The sequence below is a fragment of the Pangasianodon hypophthalmus genome, chromosome 21 (assembly GCF_027358585.1).
Source record: "Pangasianodon hypophthalmus isolate fPanHyp1 chromosome 21, fPanHyp1.pri, whole genome shotgun sequence".
In the NCBI taxonomy this organism is placed as follows: domain Eukaryota; kingdom Metazoa; phylum Chordata; class Actinopteri; order Siluriformes; family Pangasiidae; genus Pangasianodon; species Pangasianodon hypophthalmus.
In genome coordinates, this window is record NC_069730.1 from 11,301,521 (window position 1) to 11,316,173 (window position 14,653).

Below are 14,653 nucleotides of genomic sequence, written 5' to 3' on the forward strand. Positions count from 1 at the left end.
AAGTGTAGAGAGAAGGGGTGAAGAGAGAGAGGGTAACAGAGAGAGAGAAGAGATGTGAAAGGAGAGGAGAACGAAAGTGAGAGAGTAAGGGTGTGTGAGAGAGATGCAGGATCACTGAAATAACAGCAATCTCTCACAAATGGCTCATTTCAGCCTTGTAAAAGTGAGTGAGGGACATCCATCTCAATGTGATTGTGTGTGTGTGTGTGTGTTTGCATAATAGAGGGATGCAGCAGAAGCTAAACATTGTTTGTGTGTTCATGCAACCAGCACAGCATTTAGCCTTTAAGGATGTATGTCCACAACCTAGACATCATTCAGTGACTTATGTAACTGCATTTTCCTGTGAAGGAACTTCACAGAGTCTTTCCATATGCCCCATTTGCATCATACGCACAGATGAAATGTAACCCCAATGCGTTAAATTATTCACAGAAAGCACAAAGAGGGAAACCTAATGCGGAGACAGAGGGTACATTTCATCACACCGATGAATAGATGAAGCATCTGGGGTCAGTGACTCTGGACATTTTTCAGGAAGACCTACTATGTTTTGCAATCCTGACGCCTGGATTATGACACATTCTGCTTTTAGCAGATGCCATGTACCCCCCAGCCTTGAACGACATCTGCATGCTGTAATGCAGTATTCTGCAGCTTAGTAAGCATGACACTTGCCAAGCAGAACACTTGCCTTCGGCAAAAACTGCACTCTGAACATCATGAGTTCTTAGACTTTTACTATTTTTACCTTTGAGGTTAACACTGACATTCTCCCATTCATTCAGTCATTCACTCTCAGTATCTGATTTATCCTGGCCAAGGTGGATAGAAAACAATCCATACACACGCTTACTTTACATGTACAGGTGATTTTAATTAGCCAATCCACCTAGTGGCATGATATCGCATATATTTATGCATACACAATCCTTTACTGCATAATTTTGGGGGTTTAGGAGGAAAGTGGATTACTCAGAGGAAACCCACATCACACAGACACAGGAAGAACCTGCAAAACTCCACTGACCAATACCAAGAAAATGTCTGGTCCATCAAAATGATGTTGTTGGGACCTATTCTTAAATAGGTTTATTCTGAAAATCCTGTTTGTGAGATTTTAACAGATAATAGCATATTTATTTTTGACAAATGTGCTTGAGAAAAAGCACTAGGTGTGCCAACTTAAATCTGCACCTGGCAAACCCACATGTTTTGGACAAAAATCCATTTTTTGCCAAAAATATGTTCTTGTTTCATTTTCATAAAACCTTTTATAGAAAAACATAGGTTATCTGGTCTCAAATCTACAGTGATCTAGGTTAGGTTAGGTTAGTCAGTTTGTTTGTATTGATTTTATTGTTTTTTTCTTGGTTTGATCTAGTTATGTGTAGTTTTTGCTATTTGGTTGTTGGTTAATTTATGTTTATCTACAATTTTATGCTTATTACTTATAAATCAAAATTGGCTACAAGGACATTCCTTTAATTCTTTTTCTAAATTAAGAGTACACATTTGCAAGAGATAGAGAGATAGAGATAGAGATGCACTTCACAGCAGCAGACACAAAACAGAACACTTGTTCTTTAGTAATAGAGTATAAATGAATCCGTAGTAATTCAAAAGTAATAGAGCAACTATTCGCACTGAGTGGGTAATGAAAGAGTGGTAACACCTGTGTTTGGTTAATAATGAAGTGTATTTATAGGCAGTTGCCTATAACACCAAATACCAAAGGGTGATCCACACTATGGAGCTTTGGTGCCAGAGCCACTGGAGCGGGACGTGGTCCAAAAAGAGGGTGAAGACCAGTCCCAGCAGGTGGGGCGAGAGGGTGTGGACCCCCTGCTTGATGTCCAGGCACTCTTTCTCTATTGTATTATATTTGTTCTCCTTTATGGAGAGCTTACAGCACCATTCCTCCCTCTCAAATTCCCCTGTTTGAAGTATCCCTCTTTAAAACAAGCAGGCCAATGTAACAAGCAACTCTGACCTGAGTAAGCCTCGGCATAGGTCTCATCACTGGACCAGATCTGGTGCTCTCTTTTTAGTGAGGTCACTCATGGGACTGGTGACATTTGAAGAGGCACAAACCTGTGAAAACAGCCAGCCAGTCCCAAAAATTGCTTCACCTCCTTTTTAGTCTTGGGTCTTAGGCAGGCCACAAATGCTGATGTCTTATCAATTTGGGGACACACCTACCTATATTCCAAGTGGAACTGTGCTTCCAACCATCCAGCTGCACATTTCTCCAGATTTGCCATGAGTCCCACCTGTATCAAGGCTCTCAGGACTGCCCTCAGGTACTGCATGTGATACTGGCAATCATTACGGAATATTATAATATGATCTAGGCAGCAGCATAACAGTGTGAGGGCGGAGCATCTGGTCCATGAGGTGTTAGAATGTGGCTGGGGCCCTAAAGGGAAGAGTGACAAATTGGAGTAAACCAAAGCTGGGGAAAAGGCAATTTTCTTGCAGGACATTGCTGTCAAGGAGATATGCCAAATTCCCTTAGTTAAATCCAGTATTGAATAAAGATAAACCACATTGAACTGATTGAGTGGTCAACATCCATTGAATACATCACGACTGCACTGACTTGTCTAAAGTCCCCATTCCCCTTGGGCAAAAGGACCACAGGGTTGGACTAGTGATAGTGGGAACTAATTACCCATGTTGACCATGGACCGGAACTCTTCCCAGACTACTTTTTTGTGTTCAGGCAAATGATAATGTGTGGACGCATACAAACACTCCACAGGAATGGGGTAGATTGAGCTGCAGTTTTTACGTTCACTTCTGGTCTCCACTCCTCCCTCTTGGGAACCACTATTGCCAGAGCAACAGGGACCACCTCTCTCACCCATGAGGGTGGTATATTTTCAGTGCATCACCCCTGTCTTTTTGCCTTACCTTATAGCTGACTTTCACATCTTGCTGTATGACCATAAATGGCCCTTGTCAATTGGTGAAAAATTAAGAGCTTGATGTGGATAGCAAAACGAGCACTTGTGCCCACTGGAGCATTCTTACGAGTACCCATGCTTTACAGCTGGGATTGACGTTCCTGAGCAAATTCTTCTGTGTTGTTTTTGCTCTTAGGTTCAGCATGAATTTTGCCATTACTTTGTTAAATTCCCTCCTTCAAATTTTCATGGACAACACCTAATACACCCTGGGACTTGCATCAAATAGAGAGAACCCAGTGGTGGGGTTTAAACCGCTTATCCCAATTCTGAGCATCCTTGTACATGAACATATGAAAAATATTTTAAGCATTTGATTAAATCGATGCTGTTGGGAATTGATTTAATCTCTAATAATTCTGATATTCTCAGCATGACACATGCCACCTGCATATATTGCCACAGATGCAAAGCCTATAGTAACATTATTTATTTTTTTTTTACATAGGTCTGAATTGTATGGCATCAATAGCTGCCAGTCTAAAACTGGATTTCAAATCAATTTGGATATCGAATTTGATTTCAAAATGATCACATATGATATCTCAGCAAATCTTCATAATCAGATAATATGCTTTCACTATAAACTGTGAAACCTATTGGATGAGCTTATGTTACCTCTGACATTCATCTTACTGCGTCTCTGCTAACATTAAGTGAGTGTAAGTGTGCCATTCGAGTGAGCCATCAGAGACTGTCACACTTTGCACTCCCAGGTGAGACACTATTCCTGGGTGCCCTGAAGTGAAGATCTCCTCAAAATTCCCTCTGTTAATGAGCCTCGGAGACAGAGCGCTGAGAGCATCACATTGCTCTCATAAGAACAAGCTCACACAGCAAATGAGTTTAATAAAATGCCACTGTTAGAGGACCTCCTGGGGCATTGCTTGCTAATTTTCAGAGTTCTTAATTTAACCAGGAACGTTTATTGTTGGTTAAGAACAAGCTCTCCTCTCTAAGAATGGCATACAGTATGTGGCAGATTCATCTGTGAACTAGATTACATTTGATATGGGCTGTATTTTTACACACACCTTCTAGCTCTCTAAACGTAATAGTAGATCATTACAGATCACAGTTCAGACACTACTTCCTGTCTTGCTGCGTCTTTTCTATCTCTCTACTCTGAGGAGAATTAGTCTCAGCATTGCACTCTTTCCCTCTGTCCTATCTCTCTACTCTGAGGAGAATTAGTCTCAGCATTGCACTCTTTCCCTCTGTCCTATCTCTCTACTCTGAGGAGAATTAGTCTCAGCATTGCACTCTTTCCCTCTGTCCCATCTCTCTACTCTGAGGAGAATTAGTCTCAGCATTGCACTCTTTCCCTCTGTCCTATCTCTCTACTCTGAGGAGAATTAGTCTCAGCATTGCACTCTTTCCCTCTGTCCTCATCACCGCGTCTGGTCTTTAAGAATTTTGCTAGTTCTTATGATTTTGAATTCTGCCTGAGTGTGAGTGTGTGTGAAACAAATATGCAGCCTAACAGCAGATATAATGCTCATTCTAATGATAAGGTGCTCAGGAATTAACAGATGAATTAACAGAGAATCATATAAGAGAATAGTATGAAATAAACAGTATAATTACTATGTTTTGAGAACGCAAGAAATTACTGCAATCAGCCATAAATTTCAAAGCGAGTTCAAGACAAAGCTGATTTACATTTAGTGCCGCTCATAAAACTACATAAAAAGCACAGCTAAAAGCGGAAAAGTGACAAAAGGGCAACTAAAACTGCAAAAGAGTACCTCCATAGGGTGGAATGTGCTAAATCTTCCAGTAATGCAGCTCAGTCATTGCAGTAATTTGTCCTAATTGGCCATGTCTTATTTGTCTTATTAGTCTTACTTGCCTTAATTTGCCTAATTTATAAATTCTAGTAGTTATAAATGCTGCAAAAAAATGTTCTTTTGCAACTGCACCTGGTGTCATTATAAAAGATGTTGCTATTGGTTGGGAAGATTACACACAACAAGTAGCAATCATGGTGAAAAGTTATCTGGCCAGTTATTTGCAGCATCACAAACCAAATACTTCACCATCAAAAATCATGTTCCAGAAAGGCAACAATAAAATACAGCTGACAGGTAAAAACTTATTTTGTCCTATGTACAAATGGGTTTGCTGTCAGTACAACTGGTTAGATAATGTGCAGGTGGAAAGTTCATGGAACCACAAATAATCTTTCCAGGACAGGTGCAAGATTTCACGCTCTCAGACTAATGATAAGAAAAGTAATAGAGAAGCCAGCAGTCACTTGAAAAGAGTTGCAGGATGATCATTCCTAAACCGTACACAAGACTCCTCTGCTAATAAAGAAGAAATACATGTGTAAAATCCTTTAGACAAATCTTCAGCTGGTCATGTTTCGAGAAAGAAGGTTTGCTTGTATGATCCCAATACTGTACCTACAGTGAAATATGAAGGTAGGACCACCATGATATGGTGTTGCTTCTCTGCAAATGAGCCATTAAATGTCATCGAAGGTAACAAATGGAGTTATGAACCAGGACATATTGGAGGAGAATTCAATCTCATCAGCCAAGAAACTGAATCGGAGGAAAAATACAACAGCTTTGCAAGAAGGCACTAATACTGGTACTTTGTTGTGTCTGAATACTTTTTTTTTTTGATCAATTTTTCATTTTTTAAACACATCTTTGTTTATGGTTATGAATATGTGACAATGTCCCTTGTTAAAAATACTATATAAATAAATTCAGCTGAATTGAATATATGTACAGTAAGTATATTAAATAACAAAACAGTGTCCAAATACATATTTCTCCTCACTGTAAATAAGCTATTTAACTCACACCAATTATATGACTGAAAGCCTATCAGTTGAGGTTCACATTAGTGAATCTCCATATACATAAAGTTACACAAACCCAGAAGGATACATAAATCATTGCAAAATAACTGGATTTTCATAAACACCATATTTCATGTGTAAATGCTCCTGATGATTTACAAATAAATTCATTCGTATCTAGCTTGTTAAATGAGGCACGATGTGCATGTGACGCTCCATCAGCACGTATTTCTAACACATTGCAGGAATGTTATTTTTGAAACAGCCTAGCCTTCTTGGAACTTGTTGAATACTTCTAACAACCTTCTCACACAAACTGGCATTTGCATAACATAAATACACCTTTAAGGGCAAGGAATCAGCTATACGAAATAGCTTATCATGCAGCTTTACATATTATCTGTTAATCAGATTTAATTTTTTTTAAGTACTGTATCATTAAACGGTGTAAATGAGTGCAGCTGCCCCTGACTAATAAATGTTTTCTACAGTACAAATAGCTTTAAATATTTAACACACTATATCCTGTGAACATGGAAAGTAGCGTAATGACTCTCACTAGGTGAAATAATATAACAAGGGGCACACCTCAGAGCCATGACTGCTGTGTTTGCAAAATGCACTGGCATGCTTCGCATAAGGAAAGCTATGGGTCAGCATGTTTTTATGTTATAGGGAACAAAGTTATTTTGGCTTCACAAATTTCAGTTTCTTCACTGGGTTCCTTTTGTATCCTCATATCCGTGACTGGCTGTGACCGATGTAATTACATATCTCTGTGTACAGCAATGTGCATGTGCAAACCTTATTGTTACCGTGCAATAGGGTATGAGCACTTTTACAAGTACTGGGAAAGGTTTCCCTAATCAACTAATGTAATATTTGGATTTTGAACAGGAGTCTGTGAAAATTGTAGTTGTAGGTTTGTTTGATTTTTCATTTTCTACCCATGAGCTAGTTTTTCATGTTATTAATATTAGCAGTATTTTCCGCCATGTTCTTTAATGAACTATGAGGCAGTTCAGTTAATAATGTCAAGGAGAACTTAGAAATAATCTAGTATAATTTACTCTGAATCTACTGGTCATTTAAAAAAATATATATATATATGTATATACACACACACACACACACACATATATACATATATATATGTATATACACACACACACACACACACACATATATATATATGCACACACACATATATATATATATATTAATAATTAATTCAAATTACTGTATCTTGTGCATGTCATTCTCTAACAGTGTGTAGGTTTGTCCATCAAAATATTCATATCTATATATGTTTCAATTGATCTTTCTCCATCTTCGCCCACATGTATGGCATCCTGTTCCAGACTTTCACCGTGTCTTAAAGACAAAGGCAGTGGTGCACAAACTCCTCCGGCTGCTGGAGCTCAGTGGCAGATGTTGATCTTGCTGCCTCCACCTTCACTTTCAGCTTCTTTATGCTTTTCTCTGAACACTGTACTGCTCTTTGTCTGGGAAGCTTGCTGTATGATGCTTTGTACAGGTACATCACAATCACGACATCAACAGTGAAATCAGGGTATTTACACCGAAACATACCTCCCCTTCTTTATTTTTAAAGTGAGCTGCTAAAAATGAGTCAGGTGCATGTTTGTCTGTGTTATTATACATTCAATGAGATCTGAGACATTGACCAGGTTGGTGGTTTGGGGTTTCTCCCTGTACCTGGAATTCATTGCAGACTTTTCATCCCCTTATCAGGAAGTTATCAGTTCATGGCATTGGTGATGAACAATAGAATACATTTTCTTATGAAAAGAGAGTGAGATTAGATTTGGAACACACATTAAAAAGGAAGACATGCCTATTGCTCATATTTGGATCCATAATCTTATCATCACTGGTAAGTTTCAGCAATTTGTTAAATTAAATCACAAAGTCAGAATGTTTTAAGTGTTCTCTCAGGTATCAATGCTGGCTGATGTCTCATTGACTGGATAAGCTCTGTAAATCTACTGGCGTGTCTATGAGCACAGTCAGATCAGTCAGCTTGAGCTATGAGCTGATGCAAAGCCAAAACAAAAATGTGAGACATGTGGCTAAATAAATAAATATATCAGTGCACCCTGCAAAGCCACTGCCTTCTTCAGTACACAAGCAAACACCATCAGCCACTGCATCAAAATATGGATATCAGTTTTACACGCTAATATTGCATTATTGAGGGAAAAAAAATAGAAGAGTTTTTAAAATGGTAATAATCTGATGAGTTTTGATATTTTGAGGACAGATTCTGAGCATCATGCAGTGGATGTGTTTTGCAGCAAGTGGCTCTGGTGAGTGATAAAAGTTTAAAGAGTATCAAAATCAGATGCAGAGCTCTGCTGCTACACGAGCAACACTGTATTGCAGTAGCAGTCCAGGGAAAATCCTGAAAGGCAGAGAGGAAAAAAGCGAGGAAGCGTGGCATGATTAAAAAAAAGGAGCAAGGAAGGATGAAAATGAAAAGGATAGGCAGTGTTAAAGAGGAGAACTGTGAAAGGATACAGGAAACAGAATGCTAACAGAGAAAGGATAAACAGAACAAAAAGTGTTTCTGGGTTTTAAGCAAGTGACAAGTGTTTTCACTCTGTCAGTACAATGACACACTAAATAATTTCACACTCTTTGTGATCCTGCAGTACCTGACACTTCTGTTTCTTTAGTTCTCTTTTATTTTGCATCCTGATGCATTAACACATCAAAGTGCTGACTGTTAATATTTTCAGCAGAATATGACACATGTTGTCATGATCCATGAAATCACTCAGCTGTCTAGCTCCTTTCATAACTGATTTCATTTCTTAACTTCTGAACAATTTTTTTGTAGTAAAATGAACCCATACTTTTTAAACACAGGCATATGAAAAATTGCTAATTATGTATGCACTTGTGGTTCTATGAGCCCCAGATAGCTGCCAGAATTCTTTGTCATTTGGAACATGTGCCAGCTCAATGAGAAGCTTCTAGGGAAAGATGATGTCTGTAAGACTGTGGAATTTATTGCAAATACTGCGCCATATTTTGTATGGCAGACATTTTTATCCAAAGCTACACTATGTGGCCAAAAGTTTGTGGATACCTGAATTTCACACCCATATGTAGGTCTTCCCCAAACTGTTGCCACAAAGTTGGAAGCACACAATTGTCTAGAATGTTTATGTATTCTGTGGATCATAACATGTTCCGGCATGAAAATGCCCCAGTGCACAAATGAAGATGTGGCATGCCAAGGTCGGAGTGGAAGAACCCTGACCTCAACACCACTGAACCCCTGAATGTATGAACTGGAACGCTGACTGCACCCCAGACCTCCTCGCCCAACAGCAGTGCCTGACCTCACTAATGCTTTTCGGCTGCATAGAAAAATCCTCATAGCCATGCTCCAAGATCTAATGGAAAGCCTTCCCAGAAGAGTGGAGGTTATTATAACAGCAAAGGGGGACTAAAGCTGGAATTAGATTTTCAAAAAACACATGTGGGTATGACGTCAGGTGTCCACAAACTTTTGGCCATATAGTGTACTTACAATTGAGCTGAGCTGTTAAGTGTTAAGAGCCTTTCTCAAGGACCCACCATGCATCATATGTCACTACCGGACTTCAGGCCAAGGTTACGATGTCTATCACCAACTGAACCAGTCTCTGCAAGGCAGTAATAAACCTAAGGGACCCTGAAGAGATGCCATTCATAGTGTTGTGGTGCACAGCAATGGCTATCACATATGCTTTTAATGCAGATAGGGACACATTGTCCCTGAAGGAAAGTGGAGATCCTAAGAATCAGACATTTCACCTGCTCCAGCCAATAAGATTCACAGAATAAATTCCACTTCCGGGCCCACATACAAGGTCTGTGTGCTAGAGATTCTTGCGTTCAGAAGTTTTTCCCGGACTGCAAGATCACAGTCCTCAGTTGTTTTAAGTAGGGCCAACTAAATGCAAAAGTGCAACATCACTGCTTTTTATAGCACAGCGTAGGGGCTCTATGAGCCGTATCATTTCACATTTCACAGCCAGTATGAACCCTCTGCGTTGATGAATTATTTCCTGTTCGTGAATGGCTCAAAGCAACACAATCTAGCCAAGTTAAACAATTTTCCCACTAGATATTAATGATGTAGTTTTTTTATAGGGATAATCAATTCACACACACACACACACATTTGAAACATATAACCTAATCAAACACTAACGGTGTGGTGGCAGTGTTACCAACAAACCCATTAACATTAGCCTACCTGCTATTACAGGTGCTGAATAAACAGACACATCTGCACAGTGCCAGCTGTAGTCACTGCTGGAGCACCTGGTTTCATCAGCACTGCTGTGGTTTTCCTCCTTGTCCTCAACAACCTTTGTGTCATTCATTTCACTTTTCTTTGAAATATCCCTTGGACAAAAAAACTGAAATCATTTTCTGCCAAATGTATGGGTGTCATCTTTGTTTTAGAGGCTTTAGAATGAGATTCCTTGATTGGCCAATCTATTGTTCAAATTATATGTTTCCTATATGTTAATTCAATGAATAATTAAAAAAAAAGTATTTTGTGCAACACTTGTGCATCACTTTCCCAGATTTGGGATACCACCTATAGGTACAGGTGCCACTCCTGTGGGTCTATGGATCATCCTGACAGTGTGTTCACTGCATTAATGTACAGCCAGCCCCAGCGGATGAGTTGCACTCAGTGAGGCAAGTATAAGACTGCTTTCTGGGGTTCTTCTTGTGCTTAATGGTCATTGCCTTGATCAATTATTAAAATACTTCCTTATTAAAATATGTAATTGACTACAGAGTGTGAATAAATCAGTCACCCCAGTGTTTCTAGCATCAGTTAGTGTTAGTTGTTACACTTGTGTGACTGTTTCAGGTTTACTGGAAAATGTAAACTACATGTGGTCCGTCATCAGTATCTACCTGCATATGTAAGCTGCCAGGAAAATGAATTGCATCCACCAGTGACTTCACCTTATTGTGCACCAGTGTGAATGTGGCATAAAAGCAGTCTATTGTTGGCTAGTCTCTGAGGTGAAATTTCGTACTTCATGTCTAAACAAAACATTTATAGTCCCATATTCAAGGATGACAACTGTAGGATGTCTAGGACCAAATCTGTATGATTTGCCACAGCCTGCAAAATCAATTCCATAGAAAACTTATTTGGGATTATTTGGAACAGCAGACCAAACACCAAAATAAGCACCACAAACTCTAGCCGAATTGTGCACCCAGTCAGTGGAAGAGCGAGCTTGAATAGACAGGACACTGGTGGCATTCTTACCTAACAGGATTGGTGGCGAGGCTTAACATTGTATCAGGAAAGAATTGACACATGATGAATGTATTTTCATGGGAAGTTTATGTACGTTGTATATATAGTGCTGTGCATACGTTTTCAGCCCATTGAACATTTTACACATTTTGTACTGTTACAAATTGGAATTGAAATGGACTTGATTGGGATTTTTAAAATTTGATTTACACGTGTCTAACATTTAATGGTGCAGTTTTTTTTTGTCACACAAAGGTTAATTAAATAAAAAAGGCATAAGTATTGCATAAGTATTCACCTCTTGGGTCAAAACCTGCAGAACCACCTTTGGCTGCAATTACAGTGGCAAGTCTTCTGGGATCTGTCTCTAACAGCTTTTTAATATTTCAATCCTGATATTCTTGGCCATTTTTTGAGGTTAAATTGCTTAAATTCTTTCAGACTGGATACCATTGGTGACTGTTGGTGAACAGCAAATTGCCACAGATTCTCAATCAGACTGAGGTCAGGGCTTTGACTGGGCCATTCAGGTTCTTGGTGTAGCTTTGGCAGTATGCTTACAGTCGTTGTGCTGTTGGAAGGTGAAATTCTGTCCCAGTTTCAACAGGTTTTCTTCTAGTATTCAAGAGATCCCTGACCAGTTTCCCATTCCCTACTGATGACAAGCATTCCCAGGACATGACGCTACCACCATCGTGCTTTATATTGGAGATGGCTAATGATTGGTGTTGGGTTTCATTACATTGTACAATGTGCAACGTACATTACATCATTACATTTTGGACTCATCAGACCAAAGAATATTTTTCCGTGTTTGCTGATTATCTAACATGTCTTTTGGCAAACTCCAGTATTTCATATGGCTTTTTATAAATCAATAATTGCCTTTTTCTCTTCCCTAAAGCCTGTTTTTTATGGAGTGTCTGGGTTATAGTTGTCAATTAACCAGTTTCTCTCATCTGAGCTGTGGATCTCTCCAGCTCTTTCAGAGTTGCCCTTGGCCACATGGTTGTTTCTCTAACTAATGTCCTCCTTACTTGGGCTCTGACTTTTAGTGGTCAGCATCCTGTAGTCGTGATGGTGCCATATTCTTTACATAGTTTAATAACAGATTTAAAGGTGTTCTGCCAGATGTTATACTCAGATCACGTGACACTGTAATTGCACAAAGTGGACTCCATTCAGCTAATTATGTTACTTCTGATGGCAGTTGTTAATTAATTTAGTTAATTGATTTAGGAGCTCCAAAGCTATGGGCATGGATATTTATGCAATCACAGCCTTTACATTTTACATTTGTAAATAATATTGCAAAATATATACAGTATTATGAATTAATAATTTATATATTATATATTAATAAACTATATATTATATTATAGTAAACTATAAACTACATTACAAATACAAATATAGTTTGAATACTTATGCACTGTATCTAAAATAAAAAAATATAAAATATTAATATATACATTATAAATATAAACAATTTTGTGAATGAGACATGATAAAGGACTAAATGAGAAAATGACAAAGGACTAAATCAGGATTCTTTCCCTTATAAATTCTGTACAATCCAAGCTTCAGATCACTTATAGTTCAGCATCATGCATCTGCCCTCTGCAGGCTGAACCCTCTTCTTACACGTTATATCTTTGTCTTTACATGTTTCCCATCAATGTAACCATACAAATTATACATACAGTACTGCACAGATCAGATGACACGTAAAAATAATTTGGATTGTGGCTCTAAGCCTTGAATTGGGTTGAAAATGCCCAGTTTTGTGATGAATTACTGTTTTGTGGAAGATACCACACCTTACTGTAAAATTAGCATAACATAGACCCATGGTTCTCACTTTCATTCACTTTGAGTAACTGCTTTATCCTACTCAGGGTCACAGTGGATCCAGAACCTATCCAAGGAGTAGAGTAGAGTAACCCATGCTAACCCAGAGCTGTGAGGCAGCAATGCTAGTTATGCTAGCAATGCAGTGTCCTCCCTCCTGTACAGCTCCAGTGATTTGTACAGTAAAGCAGCCCAAGACCTTCCCAAGACACTTTATGTTGTTTTTTCCTTTATCAGCTGCCTATATGTGTGTGATGAGTGGATGTTATTATGGAAGACAATGTGAAATATGTTAAGATAACATGTATAACTATTTAACTGACATATAGCTTATATGACAAATTAGGAAATAAAGAACATTGAGCGCCCACATGATATTACATTTCAACAGGTACGAACCTAATTGTCTCAGTTTTATTTAATGGATTCTTTATATATATATATAAAAAAACAACTGAAATAAAAACAATAAAGACCCTAACTGCATATATAGGACAATTCAGTCAATATTGATCCTCCTTCCATTAAAGCAGTAATATTAAAGCTAGAATAGATATAGAAAAACAGCTTCATTAAAACTACCATGATACAAACTTTTGCATCCTTTGTGGATTCTGGGAAATACATTGGGCATAGTTTATTTAACATTCCTTGTTTCTTAATAAAACTTCTGGCCACATTGCCTACATGATAAAGCAATGAAGTCTACGGCAGAAGTGATCTTTTATGTACTGCTCAAAAGTTTACATCCCTTTAAACATTCCCTAGCTCATTTAATCACAAGTGAAATTAGTTACCTGGCAAGCGAACATTATTATAGGCAAATAGGCAAAATCACAAAGCAGCTTTTAAAAACCTAAAACAGGAAATACTGATCTTTCACAGAGCTGGTGAAGGTTATACAAAAGATATCAAAGTTTTATGGATTCAGTTAAAACTGCAACAGAAGCTACCACCAAGACCAAGAAATATAACAGAAAAAACTGCCAGGAAAATTATTACTGACATTTGCAAAAATGCAAAACAAACAGCAGGAGATGTTAGAAAGTCCTTGGAAGCAAGTGGAATAAGTCCACATCTCCACAGGGAAGCACACAGATGTCTGAAATGTTTCAGAGAAAAGCTCACAGTAAGCCACTGAAACTTCTAGACACAAGGCAGCATGGTTGGAATATGCAAATGAACACTTAGACAAACCAGGAGCTATCAATTTTAGTCTAATGAGACAAAAGTTGAGTTGTTTGGCTGTAATATGTGTGGAGAAAAAAGACCTTTAAAGAGAAGAGTGCTATTTATACGGTCAAGCATGATGGAGGTGCTCATGTTTTGGGGGTCTCATGTTCTCCATCTGGGACTGAATCTCTGCAAAAGGTGGAAAGTAGAAATAAAGTTTGATCCCAGAGAAGAGCTTCTAATTATTCAGCAAAATAAAAATGAAGCGTGGGTGGATCCTGTAACAATACTATGATCCAAATAAGGCAAAGTCAATAGAAAACGGTTTAAAAAGTCAGCTTTTTGCTATGGCCTTCTGAACCTAGAAACTTGAATTTAATAGAAAAATGCATAGATTGATTTGAAGAAGATAACTAATGTGTGCATGAGATTAAACCAGGCTAGCAGGCTTAGAACAAACGACGGAGAAAGCTACTAGCGAAAATCTAGATGACATTCAGGAAGGGAGATGGACAGACTTCTGAACGGTTGATCATT